The following is a 25051-nucleotide window of genomic DNA, read 5'->3' as shown; positions in this document are numbered from 1 at the left end:
TTTTTTTTTTTTCACCATTCTGTGTAAACTCTAGAGACTGTTGTGTGTGAAAACCCCAGGAGATCAGCAGTTTCTGAAATACTCAAACCAGTCCATCTGGCTCAAACCAACACCCATGCTACAGTGAAAGTCACACTTTGAAATCACAGTTTTTCCCATTCTGATGACTGAAGTGAGCATTAACTGAAGCGCTTGATTTGTATCTGCATGATTTGATGCGTTGTGCTGCTGTCAAGGGATCAGCTGATTAGATAAATGCATAAAACAGCAGTTGGATGGGTGTTCCTGTTAAAGTGGTCAGTGACTGTATGTGTGTGTGTATCCTTTATCCCAAATCTTCACCGAACTTAACACCTAAAAGTTACCAAAAATTCAAATACCATGTTTAACGTAGCATGACCACCAAAAGCTTAGAAAACTGAAAGATGTAAATGTAGACCTTTCTAAAAAACATGGGTACATTTCAAGTGGGGCGGCACGGTGGTGTAGTGGTTAGCGCTGTCGCCTCACAGCAAGAAGGTCCTGGGTTCGACCCCCGGGGCCGCCGAGGGCCTTTCTGTGTGGAGTTTGCATGTTCTCCCCGTGTCCGCATGGGTTTCCTCCGGGTGCTCCGGTTTCCCCCACAGTCCAAAGACATGCAGGTTAGGTTAACTGGTGACTCTAAATTGACCGTAGGTGTGAATGTGAGTGTGAATGGTTGTCTGTGTCTATGTGTCAGCCCTGTGATGACCTGGCGACTTGTCCAGGGTGTACCCCGCCTTTCGCCCATAGTCAGCTGGGATAGGCTCCAGCTTGCCTGCGACCCTGTAGAAGGATAAAGCGGCTAGAGATAATGAGATGAGATGACATTTCAAGTGTTGACTCATCATCAACTCTGTTCTCATTTAACCAGGTGATCTATTAACAGGATTTACGATAACAAGAGCTGACATTTTCCATCATTTTGTGTCTTAACTCCACATGCTAACCTTAAAATAGCTACCACATGGCATGCATAAAAAACAGAATTTTATGGAATTTAATCAGATTATTGTTTTTAAAAAATGAGCAAGAGATTCACTCCGATATATCACAATAACAGAGTTGATGAATAATTAATCTCCTGTTGGTGTAAAATCTCAACATTTTGTTCAAATTAATGAGAGAAGAAACACAACATACCTCACTGCCTTTCTGAAGTTTCCCTCCACAGGAAGTGACATCACTCGATGCACATGTCATGCATATTATTAAAAGATTTGTGGATTTTATGCGGTTTTATAACACAGTTAACATACAGTGGTGCTTGAAAGTTTGTGAACCCTTTAGAATTTTCTATATTTCTGCATAAATATGACCTAAAACATCATTAGATTGTCACACAAGTCCTAAAAGTAGGTAAAGAGAACCCAGTTAAACAAATAAGACAAAAATATTATACTTGGTCATTTATTTATTGAGGAAAATGATCCAATATTACATACTGTATCGGTGAGTGGCAAAAGTATGTGAACCTCTAGGATTAACAGTTAATTTGAAGGTGAAATTAGAGTCAGGTGATTTCAATCAGTGGGATGACAATCAGGTGTGAGTGGGCACGCTGTTTTATTTAAAGAACAGGGATCTATCAAAGTCTGATCTTCACAACACATGTTTGTGGAAGTGTATAACAGTACGAACAAAGGAGATTTCTGAGGACCTCAGAAACAGCATTGGTGATGCTCATCAGGCTGGAAAAGGTTACAAAACAATCTCTAAAGAGTTTGGACTCCACCAATCCACAGTCAGACAGATTGTGTACAAATGGAGGAAATTTAAGACCATTGTTACCCTCCCCAGGAGTGGTCAACCAACAAAGATCACTCCAAGAGCAAGGCGTGTAATAGTCGGCGAGGTCACAAAGGACTCCAGGGTAACTTCTAAGCAACTGAAGGCCTCTCTGACATTGGTTAATATTAATGTTCATGAGTCCACCATCAGGAGAACACTGAACAACAATGGTGTGCATGGCAGGGTTGCAAGGAAAAGCCACTGCTCTCCAAAAAGAACATTGCTGCTCATCTGCAGTTTGCTAAAGATCACATGGACAAGCCAGACAGCTATTGGAAAAATGTTTTGTGAAGGATGAGACCAAAATAGAACATTTTGGTTGAAATGAGAAGCCTCATGTTTGGAGAAAGGAAAACACTGCATTCCAGCATAAGAACCATATCCCATCTGTGAAACATGGTGGTGGTAGTATCATGGTTTGGGCCTATTTTGCTGCATCTGGGCCAGGACGGCTTGCCATCATTGATGGAACCATGAATTCTGAATTATACCAGTGAATTCTAAAAGAAAATGTCAGGACATCTGTCCATGAACTGAATCTCAAGAGAAGGTGGGTCATGCAGCAAGACAATGACCTTAAGCACACAAGTCGTTCTACCAAAGAATGGTTAAAGAAGAATAAAGTTAATGTTTTGGAATGGCCAAGTCAAAGTCCTGACCTTAATCCAATCGAAATGTTGTGGAAGGACCTGATGCGAGCAGTTCATGTGAGGCACCAACATCCCAGAGTTGAAGCTGTTCTGTACGGAGGAATGGGCTAAAATTCCTCCAAGCCGGTGTGCAGGACTGATAAACAGTTACCGGAAACGTTTAGTTGCAGTTATTGCTGCACAAGGGGGTCACACCAGATACTGAAAGCAAAGGTTCACATACTGTACTTTTGCCACTCTCAGATATGTAATATTGGATCATTTTCCTCAATAAATAAATGACCAAGTATAATATTCTTGTCTCATTTGTTTAACTGGGTTCTCTTTATCTACTTTTAGGACTTGCGTGAAAATCTGATGATGTTTTAGGTCATTTTTATGCAGAAATATAGAAAATTCTAAAGGGTTCACAAACTTTCAAGCACCACTGTAATTGACTAGAACACTGGGACGGATTAAAAAAAAATTTTTTATGACTGAAATTTCACATAATACAGAAAATAGACTTTCAGTGCAGTTGATTTCATAAAAGTTAATAGAATAAGCCAAAAAAAAAAAACAGATGGTGAGACTGAATCACTTCATGTTTATTCAAGTTGAATGGATGAATCAGGAGTCAAAGACAGCCAATAATGTGGGGGGAGGGGTGGGAGTCATTTAGTTAATGTTTTATGGATAAGTTGGGTCTAAAATGTACACCAAGCACCGCTATTGGTGAAAGTTTGTCATAATTCTTCAAAACTGATTCAATAAAGTTTTCTTCTGTGGGAAATAACAGAAGCTTTGTCTCAGAGACCAAAATGTACCCTGAATTCTAGAATGACCCTTATACCTTACATATATATATATAATTTAAAATATGGAGTAAAATGTGAATGTGTGATAGAATGCAATAAAAGTTCAACAAACGGTCACAGCCCCTGAACAGTAAAGCTGCACTCAGTGCTTTGGACTGAATCTAAGTATCAGAGATTGGAGTCTGGTGCTGAGACTCCCATCGCTGCAGCTCTAAAGCGTTCATACTCTCATCTATGCTGCAGCATTGTTTGCTGTAAAACGTCAGGTAGGAGTGCATGCTGCCTTCGGCATCACACACGGGTGATATGTGGGCAGATAAAGTCATAGGGGTTTGAGACGACTGAACTGGGTGATGACAAAAACAAGTTTTCTCAACTGTGGAATATTTCACACAAGCTATATTCTGTGGTACATGTATTCGCCGTCGTTTAACATCTTGTCAAAATACAAGAAGAATTTATAGTAAGGTAAATACGGTATAAAAGAGGAAATAATTATTCACCTAAATGTAATGTTTGCACTAGAATCTGGACTTGCAGTGTAAAAGTGAATAGGGAAGTCTTAATTGAGGCTTTAGCAGGAAGATAAATGACTAGTGTTCGCCTCAGGGAGGAAACTTGTTAAGGAATTAAAAAGACAAATGAGGAAATATGAGAGGAGAGTCATTATCTCTGTTCAGTTGAGTCTCTCAAATAAAGTAATCCTTGATTCTGCTTCTTACTAACAATGAAGAGTTATTTAGTTTTACACCACAGCGCTGCTGAATTCTTGAATCCGATAGCTGGCTTGCAAAGAGCAATTACCGCTGCTTTCATGGTTTTGTTTTGACTTCCATTTGCTTTTGGTTATGTTGATGTGTCTTTGTTTTGGTCGTGTCTCCACCCTGTCACATCATTGGTCAGTTATCTAATGTGTGCACCTGTTCCGAGTTCATCCTTTGAGTAGTTTGTCTTTATATACTGTACTGGTGCTTACAGTACCAGTCAAAAGTTTGGACACACCTTCTAATTCGATATTTTTTCTTTATTTATTTTTATGAATTAAAAGACACTTCATGTCTTAAAGTAATGATGGACTGTCATTTCTCTTTACTTATACCCCTTTTCCACCAAATCAGTTCCAGGGCTGGTTCAGGGCCAGTGCTGGTGCTGGTTCACAACTCGTTCAACTTGCGAGCCAGCTGAGAACCAGTTTGCTTTTCCATAGCTCGCAGTGCTAAGGGAAGACACGTCATTATGTCGCTGTATACGTCAGTTACGTCGTTGTATACGTCATTACGTCGCTGTATACGTCAGTTACATCACTACGTTTGCATAAACCTTGGCGCAAATATCGAAGCAAAAACAACACGGAAGAAGCAGCAGCAACAACAACAATAATAATGGATGACTTCGCGTTTGTACAGCTGCTGCTTCTCGTCGCTTAAAAATGGCGATCTTTCGCGGTCTTGTTATTGTTGTTGGTCTTAACAACTTCGTCCCCCCGCTGACGTAAGCGGTTCTTTCCTCTGGCCCAGCAGAGAATTGGTGCTAGCGTGGAACCGTTTTTTCTGGCTCCAGAGCCAGTTTTTTGTCAGTGGAAACAGAAAACCCGGTTCCAAACTAAGCACTGGCCCCGAACCAGCCCTGGAACTGCTTTGGTGGACAAGGGGCATTAGTCAAGCGGTTCTTGACATAATATGGATGACTACCAGAGGGGAACCGTCAGGGCCTTCTAGGCCTTCAGAGAAGCCCAAACATATCAGCATTTCAAATCTCATCTCATCCCATTATCTCTAGCCGCTTTATCCTCCTACAGGGTCGTAGGCAAGCCGGAGCCTATCCCAGCTGACTATGGGCGAGAGGCGGGGTACACCCTGGACAAGTCGCCAAGCATTTCAAATGTTATATTTAATTAATTTCATTCTTTCATAATTTCATGATAATTATTCTCTTCTCATTTTAATTTGGCCTCATTTTCTATCAAATTTGCTTCAGAAATGAAAGGGTTACTGTCCTGAAAACATTAAAATCGAGTTATTCAATGAGATTGTTTTGTTTGTTGTTTCTAGGCTGAGAAGAACTTAGAGCTGGATCACTCATTGGTTAGGACTTCACTGCCGGGACAGAAGGCCATGGCAGTGTATGTTTATGTAGAAAGTGACAGATGAATTAACCAATCAGATTTTGATTTATAGTGGGAGGGACCAAAAATGTATCGCCCTCGGCCTTCTTGAAGGCCAACGCAAGCTTAACCGTGAGTCGGTGCCATCAGAGCAGCAGTGAAGTCACCTTCCATCCGGTATAGCGTTCATCAGTAGTGTTAGTGAATGCTAATAAAGCGGTCAAGCCAGTGCTATTGAGAGCAAATAGCACAGGCTAACGACCAAGCAACTAAGGCCCTGTCCACACGGCAATGGATTCAGGTGAATCTGATAAAATTGTTTATCGTTTCGGCCTGGCGTAAACATGGCACTGGCGTTTTGGGTGCCCCAAAATGAAATCTTTTGAGAACGGGTTCCAGAGTGGAAAAATCTGGCAATGGCCCCGTTGCGAAGTCGTCTGGATGAGTAGAACGGATTTGTTTACAATGACGTCACAACCACATGACTGTCAGTGCTTCACGCTGGGTAAAAGTGTAACGAACTCGATGCGAGTTGTCAATAAATCCTATAACTTGGTTCATGAAACGCGCTTACAAAATATTTTCACTGTGAATATTTATTGTGTAATGGTGCAAAGTGAGAGAGAGAGAGAGAGAGAGAGAGAGAGAATAGCCCTTAGGGCAGAGTCTTTAGTCCAAACACTGCGGAAGTACTGAGTATAACCAAACCACGCACCGCCCGTGCGCTTTCCAAAAACAAAAACAATCCCGCCAGCAAAAATAGGAAAAAAAAAAAGGAGCGATCTCACCTCTTCAGATGTTGGTTTAAGTCCGACAATACATTCCTCAAAAAGGGCGTAGAAGAACAAAGTAATCCATCAACGTGTAGCATTCAATTTATTCTGGACCATTATTAAAGAATTCTGGAGGATATCAGAATGTTGGCGTACCGGCTTCCATCTACCCCCATTCATTCCTCTTTCCGCGTCTTTCATTTTACGCTACTGATTAATAATCAAAACTTTGTGGCTGATGCTACAGAAGAAGGGGTTTATGCGCATGCGTCTACTTCTTCTATTGTTCTGGTGTCTCCGATGGGACCGTCTTACAGCGCACGTAGTGGTGTGGCATGTGTATTGCATCGTTTTCAGCAAGCGTTGCGTTGCCATATGTACCTGATATTTTACTGATCTGTTGCCCATGTGGACGCGATATTTAAAAAAAAAAATCTCGTTGTCGTGTGGATGTAGCCTAAGATTTCTGTTTGCAGACTCGTCTTCCATGCATGCTCACCACAGACTTAAGTATTGATTTCTCTATGTAATTTACTTAGTTACTTTTAAAATCAACATTGACAACTACACACAATGGAGCAACCTGGCAGCCTGCCGCTAATCCCTTGCAAAATCCTTTGCCCTGTTGCTTTTTTGGTGTCTGGCTAAGTTTTGGCTGAGCTCAAGTCCCAGCTCTAAAAGTAACAGTTCACCACTGATTACTACAGTTGTGGAATAGGGCTATTTACTGTATTATTATTATTATTATTATTATTTACTATTTACTGTTTGATCTCAAACGCATTAAGAAGGCAAGAAACTCCAAGAAACCTCTGATGAGGCAAACCTTTTAATTGAAAAACATTCCAGGTGGGGCGGCATGGTGGTGTAGTGGTTAGCGCTGTCGCCTCACAGCAAGAAGGTCCGGGTTCGAGCCCTGTGGCCGGTGAGGGCCTTTCTGTGTGGAGTTTGCGTGTTGTCCGCGTGGGTTTCCTCTGGGTGCTCCGGTTTCCCCCACAGTCCAAAGACATGCAGGTTAGGTTAACTGGTGACTCTAAATTGACCGTGAGTGTGAATGGTTGTCTGTGTCTATGTGTCAGCCCTGTGATGACCTGGCGACTTGTCCAGGGTGTACCCTGCCTTTTGCCCGTAGTCAGCTGGGATAGGCTCCAGCTTGCCTGCGACCCTGTAAAACAGGATAAAGTGGCTAGAGATAATGAGATGAGATGAATGAACATTCCAGGTGATGACTGCAGGATTATTTTATACCTCAAGATTGCTGTTTCAAGCATCAGAATGCATTCAGATTCCTGTTTCTGTGGCCACAGTTATCTTTTGTGCCAGGCTCTGTTTTACCAGGGTCAATAGGTCAGACTGTGGAATGTACCTTTGTTCATGAGCTTTAGAAAGTCAGTACTCTCTCATTCCAATCTTTTATGGGCCTGACACACTCACAACTGTATTAGTTTGCTACAATTATTTTTCTAAGATCATGGAGAAATTTTGTTGCATTATTTAGCCTGAGTTTATAATATTAAACTTAGGAGGTTTTCTGATACTAGGCTCCATTAAGCTAAGCCTAGGAACAATTTATGAGTTTAAATGTTTCAAGGATCTTGTGTGTAACCATCTTGTGTTTCTTCACCACTGATTGTTATCATTGTAAGGGCACTTCGCATGACAAACACAGACTCGCCATTGTGTTGTAAAACCCTTAAAATGTCATATGGGAAGAAATACAAGCATGCCTGTTTTATTTTAAAGATAGTGGAAGATACGCTTTAGCCAGTGAGAAACCTGTATTGGGCAGCCGATCAGAAGTCTGTGTTTGAACAAAGAAGAGTCCATTTACAATGATTTCATTAGGAGCTGTCATTTTGTTTTGGGGTGGTTCAAGGGTGGGTCCCTCATGGTGGGACACAATTTAAAAGCTCATGGTAGAAGTTTAGACTTTCAGTGTATATCCTGGGTATCACTCAGTGCTCAAGTTATTTCATACAATAAAACTGCTTCAATGTGACTTCTTTAGTGTAAGTGTGTTTTGGGCTACTTTTGAGGTTCAGATTTCCTCCTGACACTACCTCATGGAGCTGGTTAAGATAATGCCAATAATGTGCAAAGTGTCATGAAGGTAAAGGGTGGATACTTTGAAGAATCTAAAATTTGAAACAGATTTTGTTTTCCAACATAATTTCATACATGTTCCTTGTGTTATTTTATAGTTTTGATGTCTTCAGTATTGTAGAAAATGGTCACAATACAGAAAAACCTATGAATCAGAAGGCGTGTCCAAACTTTTGACTGATACTGTAGGTTCCCTCATCTTGTCACAGTCTTGTTAATTGTAACTGAGCATGACCAGCTCATTCTTTGATTCTACATTTCCAGTTTTTAACATTGCTTATGTTTTTATTAATGAATTATGGACTGTCCTTGTTTTCCACTGGGGATTTGACCCCAATTCTGGATTATGCCTATGATACTTGTTTTATTCCCAAAAAATAATACACTGAGTTTATACATTTGTGTTCTTCCTCGTGCACATGTATGTTACATTGGTCAGAAGGTGTTGATTAATTTTCTATCACTACAGCTCGAACATTAGTTCTGGCTGCAAGACAAATCACAGGTTTATATTAATACAGTAATTCTAATATGGCACTGTGTGGCAATGGGGGCGTGGTCAAGCGCCGGTCTGTGACAGGAGGGCGGAGTCAGGGAAGGTGAGTGGCAGAATCACTACACCTGAGAGCAATTAACCTGTGTTTGTGTCTTCCCAGTGACCGCGCCCTACTTAAGGAGGGAGTGCGAGAGCAGAGGAGCTCTTGCTGAACCAGACGCTGAGTGTGTGTGTGTCTGAAAAGTGCATACATAATTGTTATGCTGAAAAGTGTGGCAATAAAACGTGCTGTCAAACCTGATCTCTGTCCTGCCGTCCTCTGTGCTCCACCCACGAACACTGAACCGTTACAGTGGTGCTGAAACCCGGGACCTGGAGCACAGCAGCCTCACAGCCCCATGGAGTCCTCCCCATTCGCTGAACTGATCCACGCCCTCGCCACGGCCCAGCAAAGCCAGCACCAGGCGCTACTCACCCTCTGAAAGGAGCAAGAAGAGCGGTTCGAGGCCCTGGTGTTGGCCCAACAAGAAGATCGCCAGGCGTTCCGGCACCTCCTCGCGTCGGCGGGGCCCACCAGTGCTCCTACCGCGGGCCCGTCTCCCCTCACCGTCACCAAGATGGGCCCGCAGGACGACCCCGACGCGTTCATCACGCTCTTTGAGCAAGTCGCCGAAGCCTCGGGGTGGCCGATGGAGCAGCGCACAGCGCGCCTCCTCCCCCTGCTCACGGGAGAAGCACAGCTGGCCGCGCTACAGCTCCCCGCCGACCGCCGGCTGGCCTACGCGGACCTCCGCCGGGCCATCCTCCAGTGCGTGGGGCGCACTCCAGAACAGCAGCACCAGCGCTTCCGCGCGCTGCGCTTGGAGGAAGTCGACCGGCCGTTCGCATTTGGCCAGCAGCTCTGGGATGCCTGCTGGCGGTGGCTGAGGGCCAACAACCGCGACGCCGAAGGAATCCTCGACCAGGTGGCGCTGGAACAGTTCATCGCTCGCTTGCCAGCAGGAACTGCGGAGTGGGTCCGGTGCCACCGCCCGGCGTCGCTGGATCAAGCAGTCGAGCTGGCGGAGGACCATTTGGCGGCTGTCCCGCCGGCAGGACAGCAGATGGCATCTTCTCTTCTCTCCTCTTCTCTCTCTCCCCCTCCTCCTGTGTCCCGTCCTCGCCCCAATCCCCCTCCGCGGAGGCGGAGGCGGGGGCCGGCACCACCCCAGCCGGCCCGCCGCACCCGCGGTGCCCTCCCGTTTCTCCCTTCTGTGTCTGTCTCTCCCCCACCTCAGGTGAGTGAGCCCCAGATCACCGGTGCAGAGGGAAAGCCCGGGCCGGTTTGCTGGCGCTGAGGGGAGCCGGGCCACCTTCAACAGCAGTGCACGGCAATGGAAGTGGGCGCGGTGGTTCGGATCCCAGACGCGCCAGAGGCCGCCCTCGATCGGGCCGGAGTGTATCGCATACCGGTGAGTATCCAAGGGGCTACATATCAGGCGTTGGTGGATTCTGGTTGTAATCAGACCTCAATTTGCCAAAGCCTGGTTCAAAATGAGGCATTGGGGGGAGCACAAGGGGTGAAGGTGTTGTGTGTGCATGGGGATGTTCACAGCTACCCTTTGGTGTCGGTCCACATTATTTTCAGAGGGGAAAAATTTATAGTGAAGGCGGCGGTTAATCCCCGCCTTACCCACTCTCTAATTTTGGGGACTGATTGGCCGGGATTTCGGGGTTTAATGACACGCCTAATAAAGAGTGGGTCCTGACATTTAACGGGGGAGGTCCCGGTGCTGCTTTGGCGGGAGCAGCTGTCGCAGAGCCGTCTACGTCATCTCCGCGTCAGAGTGAGGAGCTGCCGGTTCCTCCTCTCTCTATTGGGGAATCCCTCGCAGATTTCCCATTAGAACAATCGCGAGACGAGACTCTGCGACATGCTTTTGACCAAGTGAGAGTAATCGATGGTCAAATGCTCCAGCTGAACGCCACCCCGTCCTTCCCCTACTTCGCAATTATGAAGGATAGGTTATACCGAGTGACGCAGGACACTCAAACTAAAGAGCGTGTCACACAGCTTTTAATTCCGTAGAGCCGCCGGGAATTGGTATTCCAGGCGGCTCACTTTAATCCCATGGCTGGACACTTAGGGCAGGATAAAACACTAGCCCGAATAATGGTCCGATTCTATTGGCCGGGGATTCGCGGCGATGTTCGTAGGTGGTGTACGGCATGCTGCGAATGCCAGTTAGTAAATCCAGCGGCTATTCCAAAAGCGCCTTTGCGCCCTCTTCCATTAATCGATACCCCGTTTGAGAGAATTGGGATGGATCTCGTCGGGCCATTAGATCGGTCAGCACGAGGGTACCGCTTTATATTAGTTCTGGTGGACTATGCAACGCGATACCCGGAAGCAGTGCCTCTGCGCAATATCTCAGCACGCAGTATTGCAGAGGCGCTCTTCCGCGTCATCTCCCGAGTCAGAATCCCGAAAGAGATTCTGACTGATCAAGGCACTACGTTTATGTCACGGACACTGCGCGAACTGTATGGGTTATTGGGGATTAAGCCGATCCGCACCAGCGTGTATCACCCACAAACAGACGGTTTAGTAGAACGGTTCAACCGCACCCTCAAAAATATCATTTAAAAATTCGTAAGTGAGGATGGACATAATTGGGATAAGTGGCTCGAACCCTTGCTGTTCTCAGTGCGAGAGGTTCCCCAAGCCTCCACGGGGTTCTCCCCGTTCGAATTATTATATGGGTGTAAGCCGCGCGGCATCCTAGATGTGCTGCGGGAAAATTGGGAGGAGGGACCTTCACAAAGCAAAAACGAAATTCAGTACGTTATGGACCTGCGCGCGAAACTCCACACGCTCACCCACCTAACTCAGGAGAATTTGCGGCAGGCCCAGGAATGGCAAGCCCGCCTGTACAACAAGGGTACACGCCTTAGAGAGTTCACTCCGGGAGATAAAGTACTCGTACTGCTGCCCACGTCGAGCTCCAAATTGATCGCCAAGTGGCAAGGACCCTTTGAGGTCACACGGCGAGTCAGGGACGTCAACTATGAGGTGAGGCAAATGGACAGGGGTAGGGCACTACAGATTTACCACCTCAATCTGCTTAAACTCTGGAACGAGGAGGTCCCCGTGGCGTTGGTGTCGGTGGTTCCGGAGAAGGCGGAGCTGGGGCCGGAGGTTCAAAAAGGGACATTGGCATCACGTACCTCTCCGGTCCCCTGTGGAGACCACCTCTTCCCAACCCAACTCACGGAGGTCGCCCAGTTGCAGACCGAGTTTTCGGATGTGTTCTCGCCCCTGCCCGGTTGCACTAACCTCATAGAGTACCACATAGAGATGCCCCCGGGGGTGGTAGTGCGTAGCCGCCCTTACAGGCTACCCGAACACAAAAAAAGGTGGTTCGGGAAGAACTTCAGACCATGCTCGAAATGGGCATCATCGAGGAGTCCCACAGTGACTGGAGCAGCCCGGTGGTCTTGGTACCCAAGGCCGACGGGTCGGTCCGGTTCTGTGTGGACTATAGGAAAGTCAACGCGGTGTCTAAATTTGATGCATACCCAATGCCTCGTATTGACGAGCTGCTCGATCGACTAGGCACGGCTCGCTTTTATTCGACACTGTATTTGACAAAGGGATATTGGCAGATCCCCTTGACTCCACTATCCCGAGAAAAAATGGCCTTTTCCACACCGTTTGGGTTACACCAATTCATCACACTTCCGTTTGGGCTGTTTGGGGCGCCCGCTACGTTTCAGCAGCTGATGGATCGGGTCCTCCGCCCCCACGCCACCTATGCGGCCGCCTATCTTGATGACATCATCATATATAGTAATGACTGGCCGAGGCACTTGGAACACCTAAGGGCCGTCCTTAGGTCGCTGAGGTGAGCGGGTCTCACAGCCAACCCAAAGAAGTGTGCGATTGGGCGGGTGGAAGTACGGTATCTGGGCTTCCACTTGGGCAACAGGCAGGTGCGTCCCCAAATTAACAAGACCGCAGCGATTGCGGCCTGCCCGAGGCCCAAGACCAAAAAGGGGGTGAGACAGTTCCTGGGGCTGGCTGGCTATTATCGTAGGTTTATACCTAATTATTCGGACATCACCAGCCTGCTGACTGATCTCACTAAAAAGGGGGCACCAGATCCGGTCCAGTGGACGGAGCAATGCCAGCGGGCTTTTTCAGAGGTAAAGGCTGCACTGTGTGGGGGGCCACTTCTACACTCCCCTGACTTTTCTCTCCCCTTTATGTTGCAGACCGATGCGTCGGACAGAGGGCTGGGGGCGGTGTTGTCCCAGGAGGTGGAGGGGGAGGACCGCTCCGTCCTGTATATAAGCAGGAAGCTGTCGGTGCATGAGGGGCGCTACAGCACCATAGAGAAAGAATGTCTGGCCATCAAGTGGGCGGTCCTCGCCCTCCGGTACTACCTGCTGGGGCGCCCTTTCACCCTCTGTTCGGACCACGCGCCCCTCCAGTGGCTGCACCGCATGAAAGATGCCAACGCGCGGATCACCCGTTGGTATCTGGCACTCCAACCCTTTAATTTCAAGGTGGTCCACAGGCCGGGGGCGCAGATGGTCGTGGCGGACTTCCTCTCCCGCCAAGGGGGGGGGGAGTCAGCTGCAGGCCGGACAGCTGCCCGGCCTGAGTCGGGCGGTGGGGGTATGTGGCAGCGGGGGTGTGGTCAAGTACCGGTCTGTGACAGGAGGGCGGAGTCAGGGAAGGTGAGTGGCAGAATCACTACACCTGAGAGCAATTAACCTGTGTTTGTGTCTTCCCAGTGACCGCGCCCTACTTAAGGAGGGAGAGCGAGAGCAGAGGAGCTCTTGCTGAACCAGACGCTGAGTGTGTGTGTGTGTGTCTGAAAAGTGCATACATAATTGTTATGCTGAAAAGTGTGGCAATAAAACGTGCTGTTAAACCTGATCTCTGTCCTGCCGTCCTCTGTGCTCCACCCACGAACACTGAACCGTTACACACTGTTTCTAGGGAATCAACTTACGCAGGGACTTGTATACCAGCCACTCCACATACACAAATAAAAATAAATGTAACCAGTGTTGGGTAAGTTACTCAGGAAGAGTAATTAGTTACTTTTACAAATTAGTGCCTTTAAAAAGTAATCAAATTACTTGATCAAAAAGTCAAAGTCCCTCTCATGCCAGAATCTGGTCTTCCCAGGCAGTCTCCTGTTCTAGTACAAACCAACTCTTTAAGGTGTATGGGTGCGGTGCAGAGCTCCATTTCAATAGCCCTCAGCCTCTCACCTATACAGCTAGGGTTACAGTGAGGGGCTAGTCCTCTGGTAACCGCAAGAGTTTGACTTCCCCACTCACATCTGTACTGCAGCATGCCTTGCCAGACCCTAGTAAGTACCATTTTTATGATGGTCTTTGGTATGACCCAACCACAACTAGAACTCATGATCTATCGGTCAAGAGGCGGACACACTAACCACTAGGCCAACTCACGGTCTGATTACTTGGTAGTTACATTACTCATTCCATTACTTTTGCTACCCCTTCTGAAAAAGGGGTATCTTCAATCTGCTTAGCTCACTTTACAAATTAATCCACTTTATTGGAACAAAAGTCTATTGAGGTTTGCAAATTCCTCACAGGTAGGCTAAAGACCCAATATTTGGTGGCCTCGTAGTGCTCCACAGTGGAACCGCTGATCTAGTGAACTGTTATACCCAGAAAGATTTTGTTGTTAGCTGTCCAGATGTTAGCTGTGGTGGACACAAAGTTTACCTGTCTGAGTGTGGCCTTCAAATTAGATTCCATCACTGCATACTCGCTCTCGAGGTCATCAGCAAACATCTTTCTCTGTTGCAGCCTTGCATTGCTCTTCCTGGGTATTTTCTTTATAATGCATTGAAATGTGGAAACAGGTAACATCTCTTCTATGATATAGTCAGCAACGAGCTTATTCGCATCCTTTCCACTTAACTTCTCTCTACCACCGGTTTTTGTTCTGAAGTCCAGTTGTTGTTGTTTACCAGAGTGCATGTATCTCAATCAGCTCCTGGGTTTATGTTCTTTCCACAAGTTTCACATTGCTGTGTTGCCGTGTCAGATGCTACAATCAATTCGATGATGTATTTTTCGCAGTTGAAAGCATTTTGTTGCTAGACTGACAGAATTTACAACGAACGACAATGTCCTTTGCATCTCTGGTTGTCACAAATTCAAAATAATGGCAGTATTTCCAACTTCGGAAGGCAAATTTCTCTTCCACAAGCTCATCCTCCATTATTGTTTGTCTGACCTGCTGTGCATTTATATCATAGTAAAATAGCCTATCTAGGACAAAATTCAAATCATGTTCAGGTAACGAGGTGATACTCGGAATAGTAACTGCAATATAATTACCGTTTTAGAAATTGTAATCCATTACATTACTCGTTACTGCGGAAAGTATTCAAATTATAGTAACACGTTACTGAGTTTGTAACAACCCGTACATTTTGCACCACAGGAATTTATGCTTTGGAGTTTCTCGATAAAATAATAAGCAAAACAAGAGTGCTCTGAGAGCACAATATCCCCCGCTGGCAAGTCGGCCATAACTCTGGTAAATATGTGACTGAATTGAACTGTTTGTAACAACCCGTACATTTTGCACCACAGGAATTTATGCTTTGGAGTTTCTCGATAAAATAATAAGCAAAACAAGAGTGCTCTGAGAGCACAATATCCCCCGCTGGCAAGTCGGCCATAACTCTGGTAAATATGTGACTGAATTGAACGCAATTGCAATATTCATACTACCAACATATAACAAAGAATCCTGCCAATTTCGTGAAATTCCTCCAAAAATTGTGAGAGGAGTTGATTTCAGAAGGTGAGTACCCTTCCTGTGACGGACAGATGGACAGAACTTGCCACGACATAATCCCCCTTCGGGCCTTTCAGCCAGTGGGGATAAAAATTGTGAGGGAAGTTGATTTCAGAAAGCAAGCACACCTTGATGAAATTGCCAAAGTACAAGTTTGTTAATAATCAAGGGCATAACTCTGGGAAAATTTGCCCAAATTAAATAAAAATTCAATATGCATATAACTGTCATATAACAAAGCCTTTTGCCAAGTTTGGTGAAATTCCTCCACAAATTGTGAGAGGAGTTGATTTCAGAAGAACGTACACCCTCATGAAATTGCCAAAGTATAATATTGTTAATCAAGGGCTGTAACTCTGGTAAAATGTGACCAAACTGAACAAAATTATAATATGCGTATTACCAACATATAACAAAGAATCCTGTCCAGTTTTGTGAAATTCCAAGAGGAGCTGATTTCAGAAGGTGAGCACCCTTCCCAGGACGGATGGATGGATGGATGGATGGATGGACGGACAGACGGACATCACCACGACATAATCCCCCTTTGTGACTTTCGGCCAGCGGGGGATAAAAAAAGGTGAATGGAGTGAGGGAATGACTGTTTATAGCTGCTATAATATAAGTGACAACAGGAAATCATTTGTCTTGAGAATGTTCCACAGCACTACACGTAACTATAAATGGATAAAAAGCACTTTCTTTTAATTAATTGGTAAAATTGGTAACTTTTGGCAAACTGCTGTCATATAAGAGGATTAAAAAAAAAATAAAAACCTCTCTGGGCCATGCTGTTCAAAGAAAATAATTAACTTCTATAAAGTAACAGTAACTCGGAACATGTTCAGTTCTCTTTCACAAAACTGAGTCATATTAAAAAGAAAAAACAGCAGCAGGACATCACAGAGTAAAATGAGCATTAGCGTTTAATGCCATTGAATGTAACTGATCCAGTGTGGGCTTTATTGTGAGAAGAGCTCTCACGAACACCTTGAAACTGTCACCTCTCTTTGTCTCAAAAGCAGACTGCTGAAAGTCTCCCTTGACAATATTATCTCTCAAGCGCAGACAAATTGCCTCTTTGTTTAAGGACACGAATACGGCCGTTAAAACATTAAAGAAAATCCCATCAACAAAAAGAGCTACGAGTTGCTCTCGATGAGTTGTGGAGCTGTTGCACAGATGATTCTCTTCCTTTTCTTTGCCTCTACCTTCCCTCCAGTTTCTCAGCTTGGGACGAGATCAAGTGAAGGTTGCGTTGACCTCATGCACAGCCTACATCCTGATGGGTGAGCTAATTGCGTAATTTGTTTTAGAATTAAAGCTTAATAGCGGCTGCTCATCTGTCTGCAGCCAAGCTTTCACTCCCTCCTCTTCTATTTTTTTTCCCTGGCATTCATGGAGCCTTTGGAAAATGACTCATCATTGTCGAGGGATAAGAAAATCCCACACCATGGAGGCTAACTGTAACCCATTATGATTCAGCGTATGAGCTGAAATTGAGTCTTTTTTTTTGGTGAGGGGGAGATGATGTTGTCGTTAACGTTAATATTAACAAGGATATAATCTCTCAGTAACATGACTGGAAGCTACTCGAACCACTTAAACTGTAATATTATCAAACTATCAGTGATGGATGGATCAGTGAATTGCGATGCAACAAGAGCCCATAAACATATAACTGCAAATTAATATCACTTAAAAAGAGCTCGATCGTTGTGCAAAAGCACACTGTCGGCTTCCGCATGTCTCTCTCATCTCTCAAGCCAGGCAATATCACCAGCTCCTCCATATCTAATAAACGCATGGAGTTTCAACATTAAAGCAAACAAACAGAGGGCAAATAATATCTGAAAGTGAGAGGCATGAAATAAAAATGGAGCCGGGATTCGGTCTATAGAGCAAGCCAGCTGTCAATCAAACTCAATCTGCAGGAATTTTTCTATCTCACATACATGTCAACCTATACGGAATGTCCGTATTTTATATGGATTTGATTCAATAAACGTAGTGTACGGGTGTACAAATAAAGTTATACGGATTCTTTAAAAAAACTTCAATATTTATTTAGAGCTATAATCAATTCCCACGATGATAAAAGAGCGCATACCATTTACAAACGTACTGTACACCACAGAAAGCACAGACAGCCAGTAAAGAGTCTTATGAAATCGCGTGTTATCTTGTGGTAGCGAGACTTCGTTCTACTTTTGATCATGCGCACACCACATTGCGAGAATCCCACCAACCGGGAAGTAACATTTTGTTTGAAACGCATATTTCCACCTGAGCGACTTTCACTAGCGACTGAAAAGATTCTGAATGGGCACTCTGGCAAGATCAACACAGACACTTGCTGTGACATGCAGCCTAGTGAGGTATTGGTGCAGACTGCTAAAAAAGCTGTCATGGAGTACAATTCAGAACATTAGAGTGACACTTTGTGTTTTTGTCAAACATTGGAGCTTTGTATTCATTCTGAAGGTTTATTGTTATTAATATTGAATAAAAAGTAACTTGGATATATCATTGTTAATTATCATTCAAATTTTAGGTAAATTATTTTAATTTGCATCTTATAAGGATTTTATAAGGGAAATATGGATTTTGGAGGTTGGTTATATAGGTTTGATTGACCAAAGGTTGACATGTATGATCTCACATACAGACAAACACAACGCACATCACCCACATCCAGCCATTGTTATGGCTCAGTGTACTATAATTTTTACTATAAATCATATTTTCATATCATTTACACTGTTATCGCTAATAAACAGGAAACTAGTAATCCAGCAATGCGACATGACTTCTTGCAAATCAAATAATATAACATTTATATGTTATATAAGGAATGTAAAATTGCCACACTCAAAAAAATAAAACATTGGATTTACTTAACCAAGTTATGGCAACCAGTCCCACGAAACTGTGTTAATTTAGATGTATTGAATACAGTTATGTTTTGAATAACTCAACATAACTGTATTCAATACATCTAAATTAACACAGTTTCGTGGGACTGGTTGCCATAACTCGGTTAAGTAAATCCAATGTTTTTTTTTTTGAGTGCAAGTAAGTGCTACGTTTATGTAATTTACCTTCATGTGCAAAAGTTTTCACACCCTTAAGAATGTCATTTATAGCAACAAGACTCTAAAGGCCCAGTTCCACAATACTGATCACTATAACTATAACTATAAACACAACTATAAATAAATCAGTCCACTGCAGGTTATGTGGTTGGTGGTCACATCAAACTGATAATGATACCTATAGCCCAGGCCTGGGTTTATCCATATCAGTGAGATTGCTTCTGGAGCCATTTTTCCAGGCCTGGACCTGATCCGATAAAACATCTGCTGGCCAATCAGGTAATTGTCTACATGTGACATTCTCTGCATGTGCTATTTTTATGCCTCCGCAACCTTAAGGTGCAGGAGGCATTATGTTTTCGGGTTGTCCATCCGTCCGTGCGTCCGTCCGTGTGTGCTTCCGTGCGTGCGTCCGTCCCGAAACCTTGTGAACGCGATATCTCAACGGCTAATGAAAGGAATTTCACCAAACTTTCACCATTTGTGCGCTTTGGGACAAACATGAACTGATTAGATTTTGAGGTTAAAAGGTCACAGGTCAAGATTAATGTGAGGTTAAATGTCCATCCCCAAACTTTGTGAACACCATATCTCAAAGACTAATGAAAGGAATTTCACCAAACTTTAACCATTTGTGCACTTTGGGACAAAGATGAAATGATTAGATTTTGAGATCAAAAGTTCTAAGGTCAAGGTCGCTGTGAGGTCAAATGTCTGTCTGAAAACCTTGTGAACACAATATCTCCAAAGCAAATGAAAGGAATTTCATCAAACTTTCACCATTTGTGCATTTGGGGACAAACATGAACTGATTAGATTTTGAGGTTAAAAGGTCACAGGTCAAGATTACTGTGAGGTCAAATGTCCATCCCCAAACTTTGTGAACACCATATCTCAAAGACTAATGAAAGGAATTTCACCAAACTTTCACCATTTGTGCATTTGGGGACAAAGATAAACTGATTAGATCTTGAGATCAAAAGGTCTAAGGTCAAGGTCACTGTGAGGTTAAATGTCTGTCCGAAACCCTTGTGAACACAATATCTCCAAGGCAAATGAAAGGAATTTCACCAAACTTTCTCCATTTCTGCGCTTTGGGACAAACATGAACTGATTAGACTTTGAGGTTAAAAGGTCACAGGTCAAGATTACTGTGAGGTCAAATGTCCATCCCCAAATCACAACTTAATAAGGCGTGTAGTCTATCAGGCGGAGGCATCCCCATCGACGCCATTGGCGTCGAGTTCTATCTAGTTCCCGGATATCTTTGTACATTCTTGTTGCATCATGAAGTCAAGGAATACGGATTCATGGAAAATAAAAAATATAATACAAAGCACGGATCTTTTATTCATGCATATGTGATATTTTCCATGAAATATCAATAGTAAATTAATAAAGTAAACATATAAATGCAGATAAGATATTTTAAATTATGAACTTCAGCAGTCCGAACATTTGTTTTAGACTTCTTAATTTTTTATCTGTGATGCATCATCTGGATGAAATCCGTAACCAGTCTGTAATATACTGAAACGTCTGTGACCAATCCGTAAATTATTAGCATCCATATTAAAATCTGTAACCACTCTGTATTTTGTTCCCTTTTTTTGTGGCTACTGCTTCATATTGAGGCGGTAGCCACTGTGTCATCATGCTGTAAGAATGTAAAAGTGTAACAATGACGCACTGCGCATGCGCATACACAAAAGGATTACAATAGCACATGCGCATAAGCATTACAATCACCAGAATGGTGAATCATGATCTCGCGATATGAACAGTTGATCTCGCATTGTCACCGTGCTGTAAGAATGTAAGAATGAGTGTAACAATAGCGCAATGCGTATGCGCATAAGTATTATAATCACCAGAACAGCGAATCGTGATTTCATGATATGAACAGTTGCTCTCGCGTTATCAAAGGTACACAAGAACGAGTATAAGAATGTAAGAATGAGTGTAACAATAGCAAAACTTCGTAACCAATCAGTACTTATCTTGATCAAGTTCAAGTAACTGTTCTATTTCTTGATAAACTTCGGAACCAATCAAAACCAGAAATGAAATAAGAGAAACCTCGTTATAACTTCATAGTATCGGAAGATGATCAGCAAATAAAAAGATAAAAGAAATTCACCTCGTGGTTCACCAAAGCTACTGATTCGATATCAAGTAAGTGGTGTTTATTTTACGAAAATTTACCTTTTGATTATCACAGCTTTTGTTTGGTCCTTCTGAAAGGTCAAATGAAAGGTTTTATAAGTTTTTTTTAGCTTTTTGGCAGATATTGAGGTTAAGAATTCCAGCCATTCAACAAGAGTTGTAATGCGTGCTTATAGCCTGGCTAACGCGACTTCAAAGCTCTGCGAGCATTTGGTCTGGCCAAGCTATTAAGCCAAACCGTTTCCCAGAGCCCGTGGTTGACCCGCCTCCCTGAAATGCCTCAGTTTGCTACTGGTCGAAGCCAGAAAAGGCTGTGACAAAGCTTAAACCAATCACATCACTCTTTCCTCTGACGTATGTGACGTGACGGGGCTAACTGGTACAGTAGATTAAACTCTTACCGAAGCCGGTCGGGAGCAAGGCGAAAACGTCCTTCCTTTCAATACATACCTCCAGGGCTGCTCTTTGCTCCGTTTTCAATGAGAACTTCCCGTTGAATGCTTTCAATACAGCATCTACCGCTGTGTTAAAGGCTTGCCGCTGCTCCATGTTCGTGATGTGAATGAAGCGCTTCCGGCATAGATTCTGTAAACAATCTATGGCTTCCGGTCGCAGTTCTACTACGTCACTGCCTTGAACACACCTCTACCCAGGGCCGTTGGAGATGCTCAAAGTTGATTGGTTCCCGATTTTTCGGGAGCTTGGAAATGCTGTAGATAGCCTGCCTGGCCAGACTAAGCTCGCAACAGGCCCTCGTGTTGCGTCACACTTAGGATGGGCGGGCCCAGGCTAGCGTACTTATGTTTTTCAATGAATACATTTTTTAAAAATTAATTTCTGATATATTCTTTGACAAATGTGAAAACTAAGAGTAAAAGTTAAAAGTATAATTGTCAAATTCTGCTGTTTGCTTTAATTTTTTTATTTTATTTTAGAGTCTTTACACTACACTTGTGAAACAAAATGTGCTCATTAGTACTAAATAATGCTTCTAAGACAATTCATGAACAAGTGCGTTCTTACTATTTTGAAAATAGATCTAGTTCACAGCACTGTATTTTGAACAAAGCCCTGATGTTGCTCACAGCTTGGTGATACTTGTAAGAGATGAGGTGAGTATAATTGATAACATGTATATATGTTATATTTACTGTATGGACAATGTATCAGAAAACAATTTTATTTATAAGCAGTAGCCACATGTACACACACAGGGTACCTATTTTTATTATATTTCCGTAGTCTGTGATCTATCCGTATTATATCAACCACCGGAGTGTGTAGGGCGTAACTGTATTTGGTTTCACACATGGTTCCTGATTATTATAAGTAACAAAACAGGCAAATATGTAAGATCTAAGTAAGAACAGATGACAGACTGTGTGCTTGTATGAAAATAATCCATGCTGGGGTGGTGTGATATGCCCAGGATTACAATGTTTAATTTATTCATGAAGGAGACGTTGGCTTTTAGTTAGATTTGATGTTGTGTAACGTCTACGAGACAAGTTAGTTCCAGTTATGGCTTATGTTACAGCTGCTATAGAGTCAGTTTCCTTTACTATCATATATCTCTCTCTCTCTCTCTCTCAAAAGATGCTTCAAAGCACTGTGACTGTTACAAAGTGCTGACACCAGGGAGTCTTTCCATCAATGTTCAATAGATGTCTCCTTCACCATGCCAAATATGATATATTTTTGTTTATACATCACATTTTCTTTTTTATTTTTAGTCATAGATTATCCAGAGTGTTTTCCGTACATATCTCTGTGTATGAGATATTACTATAGAAAGAATATCGTTTCAGAACGAGCACATTAATATAAACCTACAGCGGTGCTTGAAAGTTTGTGAACCCTTTAGAATTTTCTATATTTCTGCATAAATATGACCTAAAACATCATCAGATTTTCACACAAGTCCTAAAAGTAGATAAAGAGAACCCAGTTAAACAAAGGAGACAAAATATTATACTTGGTCATTTATTTATTGAGGAAAATGATCCAATATTACATATCTGTGAGTGGCAAAAGTATGTGAACCTCTAGGATCAGCAGTTAATTTGAAGGTGAAATTAGAGTCAGGTGTTTTCAATCAATGGGATGACAATCAGGTGTGAGTGGGCACCCTGTTTTATTTAAAGAACAGATATCTATCAAAGTCTGATCTTCACAACACATGTTCGTGGAAGTATATCATGGCACGAACAAAGGAGATTTCTGAGGATCTCAGAAAAAGCGTTGTTGATGCTCATCAGGCTGGAAAAGCTTACAAAACCATCTCTAAAGAGTTTGGACTCCACCAATCCACAGTCAGACAGATTGTGTACAAATGGAGGAAATTCAGGACCATTGTTACCCTCCCCAGGAGTGGTCAACCAACAAAGATCACTCCAAGAGCAAGGTGTGTAATAGTTAGTGAGGTCACAAAGGACCACAGGGTAACTTCTAAGCAACTGAAGGCCTCTCTCACATTGGCTAATGTTAATGTTCATGAGTCCACCATCAGGAGAACACTGAACAACAATGGTATCCATGGCAGGGTTGCAAGGAGAAAGCCACTGCTCTCCAAAAATAAATCAAATCAAATCAAATCAAGTTTATTTGTACAGCGCTTTTAACAATAAACATTGTCGCAAAGCAGCTTTACAGAATTTGAACGACTTAAAACATGAGCTAATTTTATCCCTAATCTATCCCCAATGAGCAAGCCTGTGGCGACGGTGGCAAGGAAAAACTCCCTCAGATGACATGAGGAAGAAACCTCGAGAGGAACCAGACTCAAAAGGGAACCCATCCTCATTTGGGCAACGTTGCTCAATAACATTGCTGCTTGTCTGCAGTTTGCTAAAGATCATGTGGACAAGCCAAAAGGCTATTGGAAAAATGTTTTGTGGACAGATGAGACCAAAATAGAACTTTCTGGTTGAAATGAGAAGCGTTATGTTTGGAGAAAGGAAAACACTGCATTCCAGCATAAGAACTTTATCCCAGCTGTGAAACATGGTGGTGGTAGTATCATGGTTTGGGCCTGTTTTGCTGCATCTGGGCCAGGACGGCTTGCCATCATTGATGGAACAATGAATTCTGAATTATACCTGTGAATTCTAAAGGAAAATGTCAGGACATCTGTCCATGAACTGAATCTCAAGAGAAGGTGGGTCATGCAGCAAGACAACAACCTTAAGCACACAAGTTGTTCTACCAAAGAATGGTTAAAGAAGAATAAAGTTAATATTTTGGAATGGCCAAGTCAAAGTCCTGACCTTAATCCAATTGAAATGTTGTGGAAGGACCTGAAGTGAGCAGTTCATGTGAGGAAACCCACCAACATCCCAGAGCTGAAGCTGTTCTGTATGGAGGAATGGGCTAAAATTCCTCCAAGCCGGTGTGCAGGACTGATCAACAGTTACTGGAAATGTTTAGTTGCAGTTATTGCTGCACAAGGGGGTCACACCAGATACTGAAAGCAAAGGTTCACATACTTTTGCCACTCACAGATATGTAATATTGGATCATTTTCCTCAATAAATAAATGACCAAGTATAATATTTTTGTCTCATTTGTTTAACTGGGTTCTCTTTATCTACTTTTAGGACTTGTGTGAAAATCTGATGATGTTTTAGGTCATATTTATGCAGAAATATAGAAAATTCTAAAGGGTTCACAAACTTTCAAGCACCACTGTATCATCCATGTAACAGCTAGAACTACTGTCCGAGTCATGCTGTGATACAAAGATAATGATAACATCTGACCAATCAGATTGAAGAATTCAGCAATGCTGTGTGTGTATATTTAACAGTTATTCCATGAAATCGAGTTGTACATGAGCTGATAGCTGACATTGCACTGAGTTGGCTATAAGCTACATACGACGAGATTGAGTGGAATAACTGTTTTATTCTATCCACATTCACTGGATTTTGAGAAACAGAGCATATATATATATATATATATATATATATATATATATATATATATATATATATATATATATATATTTTTTTTTTTTTGCAAATTCAATAAATAAAAACTTTATATAAAACGTCCAACAAAATCATTTCACAAACCAGCAAAATGACAGTAGCAATTTGTGAAAAATGCAATAATAATAATTCTTGAAAAATAAAAAGATACATTCCTATCATCAAACACTTTCATTCCATATATATATATATATATATATATATATATATATATATAAATTTTTTTGGTGT

The sequence above is a fragment of the Neoarius graeffei genome, chromosome 5 (genome assembly GCF_027579695.1).
Source record: "Neoarius graeffei isolate fNeoGra1 chromosome 5, fNeoGra1.pri, whole genome shotgun sequence".
Classification (NCBI taxonomy): domain Eukaryota; kingdom Metazoa; phylum Chordata; class Actinopteri; order Siluriformes; family Ariidae; genus Neoarius; species Neoarius graeffei.
This window is presented reverse-complemented; position numbering follows the sequence as displayed.